The 19,943-nt window shown below is 38.0% G+C and overlaps 1 long non-coding RNA gene across 4 annotated transcripts; it reads right to left on the bottom strand.

The window, feature by feature from the left end:
- Positions 1 to 13,115: 13,115 nt before the first annotated feature.
- LOC147524310 (uncharacterized) lies at positions 13,116 to 19,143 on the bottom strand. 4 transcript variants are annotated; one of them, XR_015219198.1, is made up of 7 exons: positions 18,718 to 19,143; positions 16,985 to 17,186; positions 14,794 to 14,907; positions 14,118 to 14,404; positions 13,689 to 13,995; positions 13,499 to 13,616; positions 13,116 to 13,355 (listed from the first exon to the last, which is right to left on the bottom strand). It is a non-coding gene; the product is annotated as an uncharacterized LOC147524310 (long non-coding RNA). The 4 variants fall into 4 exon arrangements; XR_015219190.1 differs by having other exon boundaries at positions 16,985 to 19,143; XR_015219208.1 differs by having other exon boundaries at positions 13,689 to 13,830; positions 14,337 to 14,404; positions 16,985 to 19,143.
- Between the last annotated feature and the right edge of the window lie 800 nt (positions 19,144 to 19,943).

Here is a 19,943-nt window from a genome sequence, read left to right as displayed (position 1 = left end):
CATTTGAATTGAAATAAGTAAATTTACAATCTTTATATGATGTCTTGTTTAATTTCATTGGGAAATGATAGCATAATGATTCTAGGCTAAACCTCAATTAGAGGGGGTTGAAGAAACCTTGATGAAGCTTGATTTGTACTAGCGTAGAGTAGTCATAATTTCCATTCCATTCTAGAAACGATTAGTTCCCCATGAGAATGGGTTTGATTGTTTCATATGCTAGATGTTAGTTGGTAGAGATTACCATGAACAACTAGGGATTAGAAAGAACCAATTATATGCGAAAATAGTTTAATTCGGATTACAACGATTCTTCATTAGTAAATTAAATCGAGTTAAGGTGGAATCAATCCCCCCTAATTTTTTATCTAGTATCAATTTAGTATTCCGTAGACGTATAAATTCATATCTTGTTAGTATAATTTGCATTGTAGTATAAATTCGTAAATCTCTCATTGACTTTGGATGGACCGATAATCTTAGAAAACGCTAATTCTAAAGAACTAGGAGTGGAACAAATCTTTTACTCCAACTCTATTTCGATAGAATCGAGAGTAGAAATATTTGATAAATAATCGACTAGACTTAGTTCAGTTTTAGTTTTACTTGCGTTTAGAATTCTATCATTTTATTCTTAGGTAAAACTAGTCATTTTACGTTTGTCACTACGCTAGTAAAACTTTTCATGAAGCGCAACGTAACTATACCACCACTGAAAAAAAATTTCTCGCAGTTATCTATGCCCTGGATAAGTTTCGTCCTTACCTAGTTGGTTCTTCGACAATAGTCTACACTGACCATGCGGCGCTTCGTTATCTCTTAGCAAAGGAAGATACCTAACAGAGGTTGATCCGCTGGATACTCCTCTTGCAAGAGTTTACTCTAGAAATTAGAGATAAAAAAGGTTGCGAGAATGTGGTTACAGACCATTTATCACGACTTGTCAATGATTTCGATAATGATACCGAACCCATCTGTGATTCATTCCCTGATGAACACTTGTATTCCATTTTTTCATCTCCTTGGTACGCTGATATAGTAAACTACCTAGTTACCGAGGAAGTCCCTTCATCTTGGACTCGTAGCGACCGAAAAAGTTCTTATCCACAGTAAAATTTTATTTCTGGGATGATCCCTACCTCTTCAAGTATTGTTCCGACCAATTGATATGTCGTTGCATTCCCGACTGGGAACATAATGACGTGTTATCCTTCTGCCATGAACAATCTTGTGGTGGTCATTTCAGTGGTAAGAAAATTGTGGCCAAGGTTCTACAATGTGGATTTTATTGGCCAACACTGTTTAAAGATACACATGAGCATTGCAAAGCATGCAATCGCTGCCAACAGCTAGGACGCATTACTCAACGCAATATGATGCCCTTAAATCCAATTTTAATTGTCGAAATTTTTTATGTGTGGGGCATCGACTTTATGGGTCCCTTTCCAAATTCTCAGGGTTTTCTCTACATATTGGTAGCTATTGACTACGTGTCAAAATAGATTGAGGCAATGGCATGCAGTGCTAATGATCACAAAACTGTTGTTTTGTTCGTAAAAGAACATATTTTCTCTAGATTTGGTGTTCCCAAAGCTATCATTAGTGATGGGGGAAAACATTTTTGTAATAAAATTTTTGAATCATTAGTAAAGAAATATGGAGGCACTTACAAAGTGGCAACTCCGTATCATCCTCAGACCAGTGGACAAGTCGAAGTCTCAAATAGGGAAATTAAGTCCATTTTAGAGAAAATAGTTAATCCATTTAGGAAAGACTAGTCTTTTTGATTATCTGATGCCTTGTGGGCATATAGAACGTCTTTTAAGACACCTATAGACATGTCCCCTTGCCGCCTCGTTTTGGAAAACCTTGTCATCTGCCGGTTGAACTTGAACATTGTGCTCTATGGGCCATCAAAGCCTCAATTATAATCCCAATACGGCAGGCGAGAAGCAAAAATTGCAGTTAAATGGGATTGAGGAGATTCAAAGTGATGCCTATGATCTCTCAAAATCCTATAAAGCCAACATGAAAAGAGTGCATGACAAACACATATTAAGAAAATATTTCAAAATTGGTCAAAAAGTTTTGTTGTACAACTCGAGATTACACATTTTTCTAGGAAAATTAAAAACTAGATGATCTGGTCCTTTCACTGTCTCTGCTATCACCCCTTATGGGCTATATCTTTGAAAATTTTAAACGATGACAGTGAATTTCAAGTAATTGGCTAACGGCATAAACATTATCATGAGTTGCACTCTCCCGATGTCGAAAAGACTCTTATCAAAGATCCAGTCTGCCAAGACTAAAAGATTCACTGGTGTACTTCCTTCCAGGTGTTTAAAACAGGGAAAGTATGCCATAATGGTAACCGGGCCCTCTTCTATTTTCTTCTCTCAAATCTCCTAGAGTCTGTGGTTGCAAGCGCCGGAACCTGAGTCCACAAAAAACTCTATTTCAGAACTGAGTGTAAATGTCTTCTGATAATCGAGCAAACGTGCCTTCTGGTAAACAATGGGTACCAAAAATTTCCCATCCTTCATTCTCTTCCCTTTTCTATTCTCTTCCTCGTGAACTACAACTCATCATTTGGTGTAAATCTCACCCATCTCAAATAGGTAATGGTCGTAGTACTTTTGCTCGAAAGCGACGTGCGCGAAGGATGGGGTGGTGTATGAATTGTCAAACACCTTTCTGTCCAGGTCTTGAACTATTATCTGATATGAGCCAGTATAAGGTATATTTTTGTCTGACACCAGCTTAACAAGATAAACTTCATCGTCGCCCCGTTGCACCCACAAGTTGGTATTCGTCTTGAGGATCTGACGTTAAAAGACTCACATTCGTCTTGAGGATCTGACGTTAAAAGACTCACATGTATATACTCGTGTCTTTTATTTTCACCTTTGCACTAAGCATTATGCACTAAAAGAGTCATGATGTATAACATCAGATGGTCCCTCATTCACACGGGCAATGGATTTCACCAGGCCAACCCGAATAGTTTCTATTTGATGGCAGTTCGGGGCGGTTTGAGGTTATACCATATGTACTAAGGGTAATATTATTAATAGACAATTACACATTGGTCAGGGATGGTATCATCCTAAACCCTAGGCCCCCAAAACATAAAGGTTAAGCCACAGTCTGGCTGGATTGGGTTTGCCCTTGTTTCCATGGCATGTTAATTTTGCCCGATTTTTCTTGTCAGAATGGTTTTCTTCTTGAAGTTTAGTGTTATTGACATGTTCATCTCCCCTTGTAAATTTGTACATAAATAATAATAATAATAATAATAATAAAAAAAAGGGTTGCGTTCTGTTTTTACAAGACTCACACCCACCCCCCCCCCCCTGAATGTGCCTTCGCCATATTCCATTGGATGGCATTTTTAATGCTGATCATTTTGGCATCTCATTCATTTAATTTGGAGTTGAAATGAATCGAGATTCCGCGTTTGAAATTTCGTGACATTTCGGGACATAATGGAAATTTCCAGAATTCATTTGGGCTTGGGCAAAAAATTAGAACCCAACCCAAATCACGTGTCTGATCACAAAATCCAGCACGGGGGGAAAACCACGCATCAACCTCTCTCATTTCGTCTTCCCCAAAATCTGGATCTTGTTTCCCCTTACACATCCTCGCGAACGTGGTACTGCTAGTCTAAAATCTACTCGCGCACGCGGTATAAACCTAACCAATTCCAAACCTGTTTGAACAGAACCATCCCCTCACTTTGCGCAACCAATATAGACCCTCAAAACCTCATCTCGATCACTCTATGGCTGGAAATCGTAGAATCACAGTTCAGAGAAATTTTACAAATCTCTATAATTTTGACATGTTTCATCCCTTTTTCGATGAAGAAATTGCTAGTAGGGAGTGGGAATACCTTTTGCATCGAATTCCGGCTCATTACTCCAAAGAATTGGTGTTGAAGTTCTATAACAATGGAGGTTTTCGGGGGAATGAGTTTTGGATCACGGCGGATGGGATGGAACGTGAACTCACATTGGAGTTGATATCGACTACTGTGAATATTCCAATTAACTCCGATAGTCCGACCCTGTTGTTTTCAGAGTATGCGAGCATTATGGAATTGATGTTCAACACGCTACTCGAGGGAGAATACAATGATGGCTCGAGATGCGTGTACCAACATTCCCTCAGAGGAAACCAATTGGCTGTCACCCAATGGCTGGCCTACAACGTCATTGGTACTTCAAAGACATCCGACGTCAACAAGACGTTTTTGCATCTACTGTGGATCCTCTAGGAGAAGAAGGATAGGTTCTGTATGGTTCAATTCCTGGGCCATGTTCTTACGACTGCTTCAAACAGGTCAGCTCCTCTTGCTGTACTTGTTACTCAACTTATGATTAATTTAGGGTTCCAGTCCGCTAGGCCATTAGTTCAAACAAGGTCTTTCAAAAATTTTGCGATTTTCGAGACTTGTGTCATGGATCACTGGGAACCTATAGCGAGAGATGATATTGAGCATGCTAATGTGCCTCCTCCTCCTCTGGTACAATCCACTGCCGATAAAACAGTTGAAACTTTTCTGACTTACATGAATCAACAAAATCAAATCTTAGCATCTATCTAACAGTCTCTTCATCTGTTAGCACAGGATAAAAGTCAAAAGGGCGTGTTTCCAGGCCAATCAGTTCCAAACCCTAAGCCCACCAACACTGCCTTTGAACTCAACAATGCACCAGGATTTAGTAATCCCAGCCAGGGTGAGGTAAATGACATCACCACTCTTCGTTCTATCCGAACCATCAACAATCACATATGTATGCAAGACATCGAATCGACGGAAGCCATGGCTGATGTCCTTCTAACTCCTACCTCACAACCTATAGCGGACGAAGTTGTTCCTTCCAAATCGACATCCACGTCCCTAGGGAAAGACGCCACAGATCTATATGCGCAATTCTGCCCAAAAGCTCCTTTCCCTGCCCGTTTGACAAAGAACAAACCTGACGAACATTTCGATGAGATCCGTGAAACCTTCAAAAATTTGACCATAAACCTATCTTTTCTAGATGCGCTTAAGCATTTGCCCAAGCATGTAAAGTTTTTGAAGGACATGTACACTAACAAACGACGTACACATGTTCCTCAACAAGCGTTCCTCACTGAGCAGTTTCCCTCTATTACTAATACCAATGGTGTGGTTAAATACAAAGACTCAGGTCGACCAACTATACCATGCACGTTGGGAGACAAGTATACCGCTACCGCACTTTTAGACCTAGGCGCCAGTGTTAACTTACTTCCCTACTACTTATTTAAGTAGTTAGGTCTTCATGAATTAAAAGCTACCAACATGACCCTACAACTCACGGATCCCTCCATCAAGTACCCAAAGGGCATAGTAGAAAACGTCATAGTCAAGGTCCAAGATTTTTACTACCTAGTTGATTTTGTCATTTTAGATACCGAAGTAGCCTGTGACTCCATTCCTATCATTTTGGGGCGTTCATTTCTTGCAATTGCTAACGCTCTCATCAATTGTCGTGATGGTTCAATGACATTGTCTTTCGGGAACCTTTCTGTCGAAGTCAACATGTTCAAGTTAATGAAACAATTTCTCGATCCTATAATGGAGGGTGAGATTAGCCTGGTTGATAGTTTGGCACAGGAATATTTTGAAAACTCTTTTCCCCCAGACGAGGTACACCAATTTCTTTCTTTTGATAATCTTGAGTTTGATGATGACTCGTACATTAAGGATGTCCACGCATTATTAGAGTCAGTACCACTATTTGACCCCTACTATTGCGTTGCCAATTGATTCAGAAGAACCAGACTCGCTCTTTTCCATTGAAGAGACGGCTCCTCACTAATCCTTGATCCCCACTCCTCCAACTCTGGATTTAAAACCTCTACCCTCTGATTTGAAGTACGTGCATCTCAGTCCCGATGGTAGTCATCCTATAATAATTTCTTCTCACTTGACTACCGACGAAGAAGCACGTTTGGTTCGTCCTTAGATGATATCAAAAGAATAGACCCTAGTGTATGCACGCATCGCATACATCTGGATGACAGCACAAAGACATCGAGAGAACCACAACGTCGCCTTAATCCTGCCATGAAAGAGGTGGTGAGGGAGGCAGTTTTATGTTTACTTGATGCGGGTATAATATACCCTATCTCTAATAGTGACTGGGTTAGTCCTGTTTATGTTGTTCCCAAAAAGTCCGGCATTCAAGTTGTACAAAATGAAAATGGTGAATGCATCTCCACTCGCATTGCATTGAGATGGAGAATCTGCATTGACTATCGCAAACTTAATGCGAGAACACGTAAAGATCACTTCCCTTTTCCATTCATTGACCAGATGCTAGAACGTTTAGCTAGTCATGCTTACTACTGTTTTCTTGATGGCTATTCCGGCTACTTCCGAATTGTCATCGATCTCGCTGATAAAGAAAAGACAACTTTCACATGTCCCTTTGGAACCTTTGCATACAAATGAATGCCTTTTGGTCTTTGCAATGCCCTAGGCACTTTCCAACGCTGCATGCTTCACATATTCAGTGATATGGTGGAACGTTATATGGAAGTCTTCATGGATGACTTTTCCATTTGTGGAAATTCCTTTGACAACTGCCTATCCAACCTTTCTAAAGTGTTAACGCGTTGCGAAGAGAAAATTTGGTGCTCAATTGGGAGAAGTGTCATTTCATGGTGACCAAAGGGGTTGTTCTAGGTTATATTGTTTCGGAAGACAGGATAGAGGTTGATAAAGCTAAAATTGTTAAAATTACTTCGCTACCTATCCTCTGAACAGTTAGCGATATCCGTGCCTTTTTAGGGCACGTTGGGTTTTACAGGCGATTCATTCTGGATTTTTCTAAAGTTGCTCGATCCTTTACTAATCTACTGCTTAAGGATGCGGTCTTCGACTTCAATTTCAATTGCAAACAAGCTTTTGAAACTCTAAAAACCGCCCTGACTACCGCTCCTATCATTCAACCCCCTGATTGGTCTCAACCATTCAAACTGATGTGTAATGCTAGCGACTTTGCTATTGGCGCCGTACTAGGCCAAAGACGTGATAACAAACTCATTGTCATTTATTACACAAGTAAAACTCTTAATGATGATCAATGTAATTACACAACAACTGAGAAAGAGTTCCTAGTCGTTGTCTATGCCGCTCTTCGGTACCTACTCGCGAAAAAGGATGTGAAACAAAGATTGTTCCAGTGGATCATTCTCTTGCAAGAATTCACCTTGGAAATCAAAGATAAGAAAGGAACAGAAAATGTCATGGCCGACCATTTATCTAGGCTAGTTGGTGATGTTGATAGTGATTCTGAAGCCATCAGTGATTCCTTCCCAGACGAATATTTGTACTCCATTTTCTCCTCTCCATGGTACACGAATATCATTAAATACCTAGTTACTGAGGAGGTTCCTTCCTCTTTGTCACGTCCTGATTGTAAAAAGTTCTTATCCACTGTAAAATATTATTTCTGGGATGACCCCTACCCTCTTTAAGTATTGTTCTGACCAACTCATTCGTCGCTGCATTCCCGACTGGGAATACACCGATGTGTTATCTTTTTGCCATGAGAAATCTTACAAAGGTTATTTCAGTGGGAAGAAAACTGCGGCCAAGGTTTTAAAATGTGGCTTTTACTAGCCTACCCTTTTTCGCGATGCACACGAACATTTCATAGCTTGCATTCATTGTCAGCACCTAGGTCGAATTACCCAATGCAATATGATGCCCCTAAATCCTATCTTAATTATGGAAAATTTTGATATTTGGGGCATTGATTTTATGGGACCCTTCCCTATTTCTTAAGGTTTTATTTCTACTCCATTTTCTCCTCTCCATGGTACGCGGATATCGTTAACTACCTAGTTACTGAGGAGGTTCCTTCCTCTTGGTCACGTCCTGATCGTAAAAAGTTCTTATCCACTTTAAAATATTATTTCTGGGATGACCCCTACCTCTTTAAGTATTGTTCCGACCAACTCATTCGTCGTTGCATTCCCGACTGGGAACACACCAACGTGTTATCTTTTTGCCATGAGAAATCTTGCAGAGGTTATTTCAGTGGGAAGAAAACTGCGGCCAAGGTTTTACAATGTGGGTTTTACTGGCCTACCCTTTTTCGCGATGCACACGAACATTTCATAGCTTCCATTCGTTGTCAGCACCTAGGTCGGATTACCCAACGCAATATGATGCCCCTAAATCCTATCTTAATTATGGAAATTTTTTATATTTAGGGCATTGATTTTATGGGACCCTTCCCTATTTCTCAAGGTTTTCTCTGCATTCTAGTCATTGTAGACTATGTGTCTAAATGGATTGAGGCACTCGCATGTCGCTCAAATGACCATAAGACTATCATGCAATTTGTAAAAGAAAACATTTTCTCTCGTTTTGGTGTCCCCAAAGCTATCATCAGTGATGGGGGGTACACATTTTTGTAATAAAAATTTTGGGCTTTTAATGAAGAAATATGGAGTTACTCACAAAGTTCCAACTCCATATCACCCACAGACGAGTGGCCAAGTGGAAGTCTCCAACAGAGAGATAAAGTCCATTCTAAAGAAAACTGTCAATCCATCAAGAAAAGACTGGTCTCTCCACTTATCGGGGATGCCTTGTGGGCATACCAAATGGCATTTAAGACACCTATAAGGATGTCTCCTTACTGCATCATTTTTGGAATACCTTGTCATCTGCCAGTTGAACTTGAGCATCGTGCCCTATGGGCCATCAAAAGCTTCAATTACAATATCAACACGGTAAGCAAGAAGCAAAAACTACAATTAAATGACCTTGAGGAGATTCGGAGTGATGCTTATGATCTCTCAAAATCCTACAAAGCTAATATGAAAATTAGCCAAAAAGTTTTACTGTACAACTCCAGATTACACATTTTTCCTGGTAAATTGAAAACACGATGGTCTGGTTCTTTCATTGTGTCAGTTGTGACCCATTATGGGGCAATCTCTTTGCTTAAACCACAAGATAACAACAAATTTCAAGTAAATGGACAACGCCTCAAACATTACCACGAGTTATGCTCCCCAACTGTTGAACACACTTTTCTTCAGGATCCGGTCTACATAGACTAGATGTTTCGTTTGGCGTACTGTAGAGGGTACGCCATTTTGGTAGCCGAGCCATCTTCTATTTTATGCTCTCAAAAGTTCTTTGAAGTGTGTGGCTCTCAAAAGTTCTTTGAAGTGTGTGGTCGCAAGCGCCAGAGCCGTAGTCCATGAAACCTCTATTTCACAACTGAGTATAAATGTCTTCTGCAATGCGAGCAAACGTTCCTGGCGGTAAACGATGGGTACCAAAAATTTCACCTCCTTCTTTCTCTTCCCTTTTCTACTCTTTGCCTCGTGAACTTAAGCTAATTATTTGGTGTAAGTCTCACTCATCATGAATAGGTAATGGTCGTAGTACTTTTGCTCGTAAATAACGTACGCGAATGATGGGGTGGTGTATGCATTGTCAAATACCTTTTTGTTCAGGTCTTGACTTCCTATCCGATACTAGCTAGTATAAGGTGTACTTTTGTCTGACACTAGCTGTGTAGGATAAACTTCGTTGACGCGCCGTTTCTCCTACGGGTTGGGAATCGTCTTGAGAATTTGACGTTAAAAGACTCGCAAACGTCATGAGAATCTGACGTTAAAAGACTCAATTCATCTTGAGGGTCTGACGTTAAAAGACTCGATTCATCTTGAAGATCTGACGTTAAAAAACTCGATTCATCTTAACGATCTGACGTTAAAAGACTCATCTTGTAGATATGTATATATTGTTCCCCTTGCATTAAGTTGTGCACCTAGAGATTCGTGTTTAACCTTGGATGTTGCATACTTAGAACACGTACGGGTAATGGATTCCACCAGACCAACCCCTAGAATTGGTTACTTTGAGTTCCCTTTGGGGCGGTTTGAGGATAGTCGTCTGTAATAAGGGCAATGTTATTAGACCGTAGCGCGCACGGTCCAGGATGGTACCGTCCTGCTCCAAACCCTATAATACATAAAGATAAAGCCACCGTGGCTGGATTGGGTTCGCTCCAGAGTCGACATGACAGTTGCCTATGAATTTAGATGGTGACTCTTCTCGACATCCAGTGTTATTCACATTAATCTCCCTTGTATAGAAATAAAAACTTCATTTATAAATAAAACACCACTCCTTATTTTCAAAAACTCTTGTGACCTTTGAGAATGACTCATATAATTGGATGCAATTTTTCATGCCGATCATTTTGATAGCTCATTTATCCAATTCGGAGTCCGAACGAGTCGTGGGTGAGCGTTTATATTGTTTTAGGCTTAAATTAAGCTTTAGGCTTGATTTGGGCTTGGGAAAAATATTAGACCCAACCAAATCTCATATTCTCAACCCATTTAAACCCGAGACACCGAACCACACGCGTCATAATTCCAACCATCGTCTTCCCCAAAATTTGGATCTTGTTCCCTCATAATTTAGTCTCACACGAGACAGGCCCACGTTAAACCCAAGTCTCGCACGAGACCCCCACAACTCAGAATCGATTTCCCTTTCGTCAGCAACTCCCAATTATCCCCCTCATCTCAAATCAATATCCATCCTCTTCATACGATCACCAATGGCCGGAAACATGCGAATTTCGGTAGAGAAAATTTTTGGAGCTCTATTTGAAAATGGGATGTTTGTTCCATTCTTTGATACAGAAATACACTCTAGAGGATGGGAATATTTGTTATATGCCAATGGTGGGCTTTATTCAACAGATTTGGTGTTGAAATTTTACGACAATGGGGGCTTTAATGGCGACCATTTTTGGGTCACCATCGACGGTGTGCACCGCGAGTCACACCCGCTTTAATCTCGAATGTAACGGGCATACCTATGGTCGACCACGTGCTGACTCAGCAGCAGTCAGTGTATCCACAGACTTATGACCTAATGCTCGACACGCTAATCGAGGGAGAGTACAATATGGATGGGAAATGTGCGTATCAGCGCTCGGTGCGATGGAACCAGCTGGCCGGGACTCAATGGCTGGGACAGAACGTCATTGGCACCTTGAAGCCATCGGACATCAACAAGACATTTCTCCACCTACTTTGGATCCTCCAGGAGTGCAAGGGTAACTTCTGCATAGTCACCTTTTTTTTTGATATCATTACACATGCCACCCTCAGGTCAGTCCCTCTTGTCGTTCTTGTAACACAAGTTATGATTAATTTGGGTTTCCTGTCTGCCACCCCATTAATACCTATGCTACCATATGAGTATATGCTTGTTTCCAAGAAATGTATACTGGCCCCATGGGAACCCACAACACCAATGGCAGCTGAGCACGTTAACGTAGGTCCATCTCACCCACCCTTATTCGATGAGATTGCTATGAGTAAGATGAGCCACCCTATGGATGCCTTACGTGCTATGAACAGTGGCATGAGAGACATGTACACTCGCCAGGTATCGATGAAACATGCCATGGGCGAGTTAAGAACGGATATGACCACTCGCCACGAGTCACTGACAGACATCATGGGCGAATTTCAGCAAGAAATGCGAACTTCCATGAATACATTTTAGGATCACATGACTACTCGCCAGAACCAGTTCCAGCGAATGCTCATGGCAAACCAGCACCAGTTTCAAGCTCAAGTGATGGATACTCTAGGCAATATCCAGGAGCAGTTAGCCTCTAAGGGAGCTCGTATTGCACGCCGTCGTAGGACTCTTGGTTCTTCTTCTATAGCCCCTGAGGATTCTCGGTAGACAATTTATTTTCCTGGTCTTGTATATTATTTATGTCGGATATTTTATTTACGTGTTTGCATTTTAATTTTCCAACCAAGGATGTCTGTTATTTCCTACATTTTCCAAAATTTCTGCCTTGTCTAATAATATATCAGTTATCTCCAATATTATATTATATAGGTAGAAACATATATAATAATATATATAGATATATATAAAAATATATACATATATATTTTTGACGTCACACTTAACGACAAATTTTACCGTCAACTAACGTTTTGCAAAACGGTCATGAAATCACATCCTAAAAACGGTCATGAAATCACATCCAAAAACGGTCAGAAAACGGCTCAATTTTCTTTTTATAAATAAGTTCAACACATCCTTCACATTCACTCTTTTCATCTTCTTCCATCTACACTTCTTATTCTAAATATCATTTTTAGTTCTTACCAAATTTCAAGTTTCATGGATGCACTAGAAAAGTTTGAGCAGCAACATATTGAATATACTACTTAAGTCTTCATGCTCGGTTGTTTTATTATAGTAATGTTGTTAATGTGGCATATTGTCTTATCTAATATTTAGTTTGTATTTTATTCCCCGTGTCATTATGGTGTGGTTTCACATCTCTGTACATTGTTACATCTTATTGTGATATTATATCTACATCTTCCTTGTCCTTCTACTTACGCTAGTTTACGGAAAAAAAAAAAAAAAAAAAAAAAGAAAAGGGGCACTCATTGTAATCACATGCCCCATTCTTCCCATCCACACTACATCCACTTTTGCGCCATGTTTTAGAAGATATACGTGGTCTAACTACCCTGTGACACCTCGATTTGTATTTTCCACTACACCATAACAGGATATTTGCAACGTCAAAAAAGCGTTGCGAATAATTTTCGCAACGCTTTTTAAGCATTGCAAATATGGCGTGGGTAAAATGTTGGAAATTTTTGCAACGGTTAATAAGCGTTGCAAATATAAATTTCCAACGCTTTTTAAGCGTTGCAATAATGATTTGCAACACTTTTTATAACTATTTTGTACACAAATTTAAAATATTTGCAACGGTTTTTTTTATTTCACAAACGCTTTTTAAGCGTTGGTAATTTGTAACGGTTTTTAACCGTTGCAAAGTTGTTAGTTAATTTAAAAAAAATTAATTTAAAAATAATTTGTAACGGTTATGAACCGTTGTTGATGGGTGGGTTGCTGATAAAAAAAAAAATTCTCATATTTTGTAACGACTAGCTAAACCTACAAAAAGATGCCCCCTATTGTACCATATACATAAATCATAAATTCTTATTTAAGCTAAATTTATCTTGTATACAATACATTTTCATACTATTTTACAAATAAACCATAATATATATGGGAAAAAAACTGATAAAGTACAAAACTAATCCAACCATATACATTCACAACTTTGAGCGATTTTCTAAACCTCACAAACTTATTGTTGAACTATCACCATAAAAAAAAGTTTTCATACTATATGATCCTAAACAAGAGATAACAGCTTCCGTTGTGGAAAACCCTACGCCCATTTACTTCCACAAATGCTCCAAAAGAGATCCTAGCATTAAGATAAAATAGTCGACTAAGAAAAGATCATGAAGCAGACAATAAGAGGATCAAGACCAATTCAAACGCTAAATACTGATAATCTAAGGTATAGTGGATTGAGCTTAACAATAAAAAAAGACTAGGGATTCTCACCTCTGCATCAAAACCCAAATGGAGATTCATGAAAGATTCGTATTATCAAGCACGAACTTATCTCTTAGCAGCAAACGACATTGTTTGCCTGAATGCATGAAAATGCACTTTCACACCCCTACAAACAAACAAGTAAAGTTTTAGCTTAACAACAACACCAATAAGCAAACAATAACATTTCATTAATTACCTTGACGGCAATGTAGTGAAATCCATTTCCCACTAAATCTTTAGCAAAATTGAACCACTCTTGATATGAAACTTGAAGTCAATTCTCATCCACAGATTTTCTCTCTAAGAATCAATGCCTCATATCTTAATGCCAAACACCTCTGCCAAAGTCAACGAAATTAATACAAATCTATTCAAGAAACTAGTAACGCCAAAGAAAGAAAGATAATTATTACTATTATTACTACTACTACTAATACTATTACATTTGCAGAACTTTTGGCACTGGTTTCCATGAATGGAATTCCAATTTCATCAGCAAAAGCCTAAACACGTATAAGAATAGATGTTAGAAGAGTAGTTAAAATTTAATTACTATCTCCACTGCAATACATATTGTCTTTAATTATACACAGAGGAGAAAAATATTTAAGTTGAAGCCTCTAACCTCTCAAAAGCGGGCAATAACTGAAACAATGATCCATTCTTTCTTTGTTAAACCCCAAGATCAAATCAACCCAAATGAAGCCCAGTATATCAGTTGCAAACTAAGCATGTACACTCAATGTGCGATAATTCCATAGATAACAATCATAACATGTGTGGCAACAGATATAGCTGAAGTTAAAAATAAGGTTTAGTGAACTCCTTGTTAAAATGCAATTACCTGCAAGTGACACTTGGCATGGAATTCCGATAATCAGATGCCCTTGGGATACCTTTTGATTGTTGCACCTACATACAAGTAAATTACAATCAGACATAAGAAAGTTCTTTCTAGGAATAAAATGAAATCAAATTCATTTCAATCTTATTAGTAGTATTTAAGTAGATATATATCCAACCAAACAAATTTTAATTACTTTTAAATATCATTATTCTACTCAATCAATTCGTTTGCATAGACTCGGATCACTTTGCACATACTAAGAAACAAACTACATAACAACCCCATTTTAGAATTAACCGACTACAACTATTTCATTTCAAAATAGTATCAATAAGGAAACTCCGTTTCGTGGACTATAATATAATAATCCCATTTTTATAAACATTTACAAACCACGAGAATCACGATCCGTCAATATAAACAAGCATTAGAGGCTAGAACACGAAAAGCAAACCTTCAAATGAGCAGCAGACTTTGTCCTTGGTGGTAAACACACCCGGTCGATTCAACAACATATTCAGCTCCAATGTCAGCCCATGGAATCTCATCTTTTATGATAAAGCCATCTCTATTCAGATTATTAGTGTGTGGGGGGAAAGAATATTAGCATTCAAAAGAAAAGAAAGAGAAAAGGATATCACGGACCAAACTCGTGTGCAGTTTTTTACGTATCACGACAACGAGCTTCAAAACAAGAAGAAAACACTTAGGGACGTAAAGCTCGACATGCTTTTTTCTATCTCTAAGAATAAAGTTTTTTACTTAACTATGGAAAATAAGATATTTATAATCAGACGAGGAAAGCCAAGTATGAAAAGAATATGCTACACACAAACGTATAGATAGCTATGTCCAAATACAAGACTTAGGTTTGCTGGATGGTGGCGTTTTCTAAGGATTCACCCTTTATTCGCATTTTCTAATTATTAAAACAGAAATTCCTTAAGAAATTTGACAATACTAGACCAAACCCAGCAATCGGCTTTTGTTTACCATCACAGGAAGTGACTCAATAACATGACTGAGAATATATAAACACTGGGAGCTAACAACAAAAACACCATTAAATTGCTCCTCGTAATAGGACTTGAAACTAAGTCATGGTGATATCACAAATAGTTTCATCTAGCTTAGAGGGATCAGATAGTAACCTAAGGTGCCATACCTATTCGGCAGTTTGGGTGAAAAAAACAAGTGTATAAATTAATTAAATTTACAAGGCAATGTATACTTAGATAAGCTACTACTAGAATTTTCCATGCAAATTTTCTTATTTGTCACAGTCAACACCTTTATTATAAAATTGAATTATGTACAGCTAATCATTCATGTTAAAGAAAAGAACACATATGTGCATGATAACATGAGAGACAAAATCGGTTGACCAAGTCCAAATGTCCATCCACCACAAACATTGAGATGAATAATCAATAAACACAAACAAGTCTCTAGCCAAAAAAAACACACACACGAATATCTGTAAGTGTGGTCCATATCTATGCTTTGGCTTTACATAAACCCAAACACGTACACCATGTTCTTTCTAATTAACCTGCTGCATGTGTGCTGACCAAAAAATATTTACCCTGCATGTGCTATGAAAAACCATAACACATATTCTTCTTAGAGACCTCCGAAGGCACCGGAGCAGTAGTGCAAATGACAAAATAACTTGAAACTTGTTGTGTATAGCATAATTCACATGACAAAGAAATGGAATAGTCCTTATACCATATATATACGTTATAATAAAGAATGAGATCTTAACAAATAGCTACAAATGAGAAACTTTCAAAAACAAATAAAACTTTCAAAAACAAAATTCGTGGGAAATTAGGATCAACAGATAAAACTTTCAAAAACAAACATAGCTATGAGAAACTGAATATGTGATCCAAATAGAAATCAATTAAGTCAAGAATGGCCATTAGCAACTCCATCAAAAGCTAATCAAACCTTATTTTAATGCACAAAAAAGACAATGTAGTCATGGAGTTGATTAAAATTAGTCATTAAGTGATATCACACAAAGAATGTTGGTTGGCGGCTTATTGTTTTTCTGAAGTATAACAAATGGCTTCAGGTTTGAAACAACTAGCGGAGCCGAGAGAAAAGATATGCAATGTTCCTCCCAGCTCCATACTTGAATAGGCAATATAAGCAAATAGACACTACTCCTTTTTGTATATTATTTGAGGCGTTATGCACTATGTCCTTAACTCCTCTTTACATGAACAAATAACACTTCGTGAGTCCAATATTGCATCACCTATCGATCGCTTTCGAGAACTTTTCCTCTTCACTATTTGCAAATTTAACCCGAAGCCCTTTACACACAAAGTGAGGGGAAAAATATCCGAGACATAATTCAGTATCTAAAACTCATTCACAACCCCGAAAACGTTGAAATACCTTCACAATTCTACTTGATTGAGCCATTTAGACTTTTGATTCCTACCTTTTAGTGAATGACGACCAAAGTTAAAGTGGGTAATTTGCTTTTGTGTGGTCCTATACTATGTAGTCACAGTTTGAAAAAGGAGGACAAATAGATTGACATGTTTGAAAAGATATTCCAATCAATATTAATAATAACAAATGAAATACAAATCACTATATCAAGCAAGGACAAAAGATAATCATACCTAGTAGTTGCATTGAGCTAAAGAACATTCAGCTCCTCACAGTCAGCAACGAAGGAATTGCAGATAAATTGGGAGTAGTGGCATTGGCATGATGAGTGGCAGCCGAACTAGTAGCACTACCAGTGGTAGTGAAACCCAACCCAAACTTCCATAAGTTTTAACACTACCAACCTTACTAACCCCACCATTATTACTATCAGACCTGAAAGAAGGTGAAGAAGAAGAAGGAAAAAAAAGAACAAGGACTAGATTGATGAGAAGAAGAAGAAGAAGAAGAAAGAAGCTTACCCAACTTTTCTTGAAGACAAAAAGCACAGATCCCACCTGGGTTATTCTTATAAGGATGATTACTACACTGCATACCTTCTCCTATATCATCTACTATTACCCCTTTATCCATTTTTTTTTTAACTTAGCTAATGATAGATAACTTTCCTCTTCTTTTTGTTTATATAATGATTGCTTTTTAATGAAGTTGATAATTAAGTTAGTGTTTTAAGCTTCACCATTGCTGCTCACTGTGTGGAAATTGGAATAACTTGTTTTTGTTTTGATGTGGCTTATTTAAAGGCCAACTTTTTCTTCGCATTGACTAGTCCTTTTTATCTAACTTGTTTATTCTATCGGGCATCGAAGAACAAGTTTGAACAACTAGGAATTGTTAGAACCTGGATATGGTTTTGTTCATGACTATGCATGGTTAAGGGCTTCTTGAGATTTTTGCCTCTGTTGTGATCTATAAGTTGTGAGGGAATTCACAAGTAGTAAATATACTTGGGGATGAAAATTCAGCAGCAGCTTATCTAAGGCAATGTATTTATTCAGTTGGACTGGGCAACAATGACTACCTTAACAACTACTTCATGCCCCAAATGTACTCAACTAGTCGCCAATACACCCCTGTGCAATATGCCGACGTTCTTCTAATTCAACAGTTTTTCTCAACAACTAAGGGTGGGTACATTGACTACATTCTCTTAGTTCATCAAAAATTATGTACATATATAGCAATATTGTCTCTACTAAGTGCTAATGAAATCTTGTTTTCGTGTACATACATAGACTCAGACAACTTCGAGCAACGAAAGTGGCTTTGATTGGTGTTGGTCAGATTGGTTGCAGTCCAAATACATTGGCTAATAGTCCTGATGGCCGCACATGTGTCGAGAGAATCAACAGTGCATGTCGGTTATTTAATGATAGGCTTAGGAATATGGTGGACAACCTCAACAATAACCTAGATGATGCTCAATTTATCTATGTTAATGCTTATGGAATCTTCGACAATATAATTCGAAATCCTGCATCTAATGGTAAATCCCTAAATGACATGTTGACACAATGACACTACAACTTTGACAGCTAAAAACCATACATACAAAGTCAAGAAACAAAACAAACCAACATAGTGAATTTATTATTATATTTAACAGGAATCATTGATGTAATGTCCAAGAAGAAATCCACAAGTTCCAGAAAATATACAGAAAAAGAGAGACACAGATTCAAAGACAATCTTCCCCCATGAAAAAAGAAATAACATATTGACACAAACAGACAACTTTAATAAGAGAAACAGATACGTCTGCTTGTTTGTTATCTATGCACAACTCTATTCAATTTTTTTTTCTATTATTTGACATTATCTGTGAATACATAAACCAAGTGCTTCCTATATATATATATATAATATTTCCATCTTAGTAAGTAGAAAGAAAATGAAAGATTATTACCTCAAAAGAAGAACGTACAAGACTTGAGATCTAGCCTCAAACTGGAAGGAAATACGAGGAATGAATGTCTCCTCCTTGTTTTCTTCTTCTTCTTCTTCTTTTGATTCCCTCCTTTTTTTTTCCTCTCTCTAGAAATTGAATAACAGCTAGAACTTTAAAGTTTTAATCCACCGAAAATTAGTTTTGAGGAGTGCGAAAATTAGTTGGATTTTAGTTTTGATGAAGATTTTAGGGATCTTGGAATGCGGCGGTGAGAGAGAGAGAGAGGAGAGAAAAAAAGTTGTGTTTTATATTTCGATTTTTTTCGTTTCTCTATTTCGTGAAATTTCAAGTTTTTAATTTGTAACACTTCTCCAACACTTTTTAAGCGTTAGCAATTAATTCCGGAAATTCACCCAAATAAAACAACGCTTTACAACATTGCCAACGCTTTACAACATTGCCAATGCTTATTTAACGTTGGAAATTTACTAACGGTAAATAACCGTTGCAAATCAAAAAAGGTGCGTGTTGCAAATATACTATTATGGTGTAGTGTTCTGCATCTTCAGATTGGTGCCTATTTATAGCAAGGATAGACACCTCTAAAATCCAACTTCCCTTTTCCACTAAATTTTCTTCACCACTCCATCTTTAAATGGCCCTCACTTGAATTTTCGTGCCCGAGCAAAATTTTATGGAAAATTTCCAAAACGGTTTTTTTCATCCTTTTTTTGACACAGAAATTTTACGTCGAGGATGGTTCCCTCTATTACATCATAAGCAAGCATTTTATTCCAAAGAATTGGTCCTGCTATTCTATAAACACGGTTATTTCCAAAATGGGCAATTCTTTATCCGTGCAAACGGATGCGAGCGTGAATTGACTATGGAAATCATCTCCGAGGGACTTCAAATTCCCATTACGAACCAGGGGGTACACCTTCAGGATTCACCATTCAACAATATCAGGCATCTGATGTTTGCAACTATCTTTCACGGCGAATACAACCGGAAAAACCGTATTGTTTATCAGCGATCCTTGCAAAGAAACCAATTATCTGTGATCCAATGGCTAGGTCATAATGTACTCCTCACATCTACGACTTCCGAAACAACAAAACCCCTCCTCCATCTACTCTAGGTCTTGAAGACTAACTGCAATGATTTTTGCATTATTAAATTTCTCTGGAACGCGATCGCACGTGCTAGGAAAAAGGTAGCTCCTTTGCCAACCATTGTGACAC

This window comes from Coptis chinensis, chromosome 1, assembly GCF_015680905.1.
Source record: "Coptis chinensis isolate HL-2020 chromosome 1, ASM1568090v1, whole genome shotgun sequence".
Taxonomy (NCBI): Eukaryota; Viridiplantae; Streptophyta; class Magnoliopsida; order Ranunculales; family Ranunculaceae; genus Coptis; species Coptis chinensis.
The sequence above is the reverse complement of the archived record's forward strand: the minus strand, read 5'-3'. Positions and strand labels throughout refer to the sequence as shown.